Genomic DNA, 2,597 nt, shown 5'->3' on the forward strand with positions numbered 1-2,597 from the left:
AAGGGAACTCTTGCCCCATTTCTGCTGAATGCACTTCTGAGTTCATATAATGCTAGGGCCTTTTGATGTGCTACAATGCGTGTTACGCCCAAAGATTGTCTCTTTGGACAGATCTACAACGCTTGGCTTGATGTTTGGAAGTTAAATGGACAGCGGGGATGTTGAAACTCCCACGCTGTAGCCACTGCCGCTGCTCGCTACACTGCCCTGCTCGCTCGCAGGAGGGAAACAGGCAGGGTGGAGTGAAGGCGGCTGGGGGAGGGAGTGTCCCTTCTTTCAATCCGCACTCAAGGAGGAGGAAAAAACATCCCCCCACCTCACTCTTTTATTCGTGCCCCCCCTTTTACTCTTTGGCAGCCTGCAAATAAGAGCTGTTGGCTAAAAAAGTCCGCCTTGTATAGGTAGCTCGTCTCTTCCAGTCACTGGAAATGTTGCTCTTCCATGAAATAAAAATTTATGATTATTCAAATGGTGGGGACTGTGAAAAGAGAGGAAGAAAGAGAGAAAATTAATATTGCAGCTGTTCTTCTGATTAATGAGAGATAATTGCTCATGAAAAGTCACCCCTGTGGCATTTTGTTGTCTCCTGGATCTTTGTTCTTTTCCACTATTATTGAGGACTTTCTTGAAGACTAAGCGGTTCTTTTCAATTTTTGGTATTCAGAAAGTGTTGCTTGGTTACAGATAATGGAGAAATCTCGGGCTATATTGGGTAAGATGTGCCACAGACAGCAATATCACAATGCCACTTTCAGAGAAGGATGGATACAAGTTAACGATGCGCTTTCAATAAAACATTAATAGACTTGTTCACGCTTTTCTAATGACCTCATTAATGGGAGCTGGGGGCAAGTCCTGGCTCCTGTTTGTGTCCCCCGGAACAAAAACCCGATTCGAGATCGCGGAATGCTTTGGAGGCGAATCTGAAATCGGGGTTAGATGTGAGGAATACATTTTGAGCAGCAAACGCGGGGCAATATCCCGCTCGGCTGCTAAACTGCTCCAGAGCAGCAGATGCACCGGGGGGGTTGATTTGCCGGGCTTTGCGGAGTTTAACTCGGAACCGTGTGCCCGCACTGCTAGCCAGATCCCTGCCCAGCCCCCCAGGCAGATCCATTCCCTTCGGAGGCATTGGGGGCTGGGGGGTGGCTTTTGTCACCGAAGCCGTGAATCTCCTAGGAATAAAGGTGCTGGGGACATCTGGGAGAAAGGGGAGACGTGAGCGTCGCTGGCCCTGCGGAGGGGAGCAGCTCTGCTGTTCTTTTTGAACTGCTCCACTTTGAAAAGGGGGCAATTTCGTTACATTCTCATTTGTTCCAGCGTCTTGAACTAAAGGCAGACAAAGCTATACCCTGTCACCCCGAGCAGAATGGAGGGAATCAAAGGATTTTCCCTTAAAAGGACTAATTTTCTCCTTGAATTATGAAAGTAATGGCTAGGTAACAGCCTGTGCTCTGTACCCGACTGCTTAATACCTTCTAAATCCTTCCACGTGGCTCGACTAGTCGTGGCAATTAGAGCTCATTATAGGCTCATAAGAGCGCTCATTTCGGGGATTACTTAATGGGCAATGAAATTTTATCGGACAGAATTATTGAAAAATAAAATAGTGAGGAGGTCGCTGTGATGTGGGCGCGCGCCGAGCATCATTCCGCCTGGGCTGGGGTAGCGGTGCCCGCAAAGCGCTGCTTTCTGTCTCTCCCCATCGCTGAGCTCGGTTTATTATAACAATTACGGCTTAAAAGCCCGATCTGATCCTTACTCGGTCTGACTTCCCTTGACACGAGGCCATTTCCCTCGCAAGATCGGATCTGGCGCAGCAGAGAGCTTGTCCCCCCCGCCCCCCAGCCCTTCCAGGATGATAGGAGAGCAGAGCTGCACGGTGGATCTGCAGTAGGGAGGAAAGACCAGGCAGACTCGAGCTCAGGGTGACTGAAGTCGTGTTTGCCTTTCCCGCGGCTGGGCTGGGGATGAGAACAGCCCCTGGAAACGCCGGCGCACTTCAGACCCCGTGCGCAGCTGGCTGGCTACCTAGCCTGGCTTTTCTTTTGAGCCGGGAGCAGGTGGGGCAGTTTCGCTTTTGCCCTCTATCCCCATAGCCCGTACCTGCGACTCCGGGAGCCCCTCCGCAGCCCGCCTCAACGGGCCGAGTCGGGGCCGACCGGCCCTAAGCCGCAGCTCCCTAATTGTTGTCACAAGACGCGGGATTAGCACATTGCTGGAATAGCTGCCTGTTTACCCTCCCGGGGCCGCCGGCCGGTAAACACTTTCTAATTGAATTCTAATCACATTGGAATAGCTCAGTGGCCAGCCTCCGCCGCAATTCATAAAACTTTAATTGCCATCCATAAATCCTCAGCTGCCCGGGTGCGGGAGGGCCCCAGTGGGGCAGGGGCGAGCCCCTCTGTCCTGCGGCTCCTCGCCTGGGGTCACCTGGGGATGGGAAGCAAAGGACTGCGGCCTTTGGCGGAGCCCGAGCAGGCGCGATGCGCTGCGCCTCCAGGCTCGGCTGGGTTGAACGTGCCGGGGGCGCCCCCCGCTCGGGTTGCAACCCGCCGGGGAGCCTGCTGCCTCCTCCGGCGCGGCCCGCGGGCACC

Source organism: Gavialis gangeticus, unplaced genomic scaffold, assembly GCF_001723915.1.
Source record: "Gavialis gangeticus isolate Ggan-Ray unplaced genomic scaffold, GavGan_comp1, whole genome shotgun sequence".
NCBI lineage: Eukaryota > Metazoa > Chordata > Crocodylia > Gavialidae > Gavialis > Gavialis gangeticus.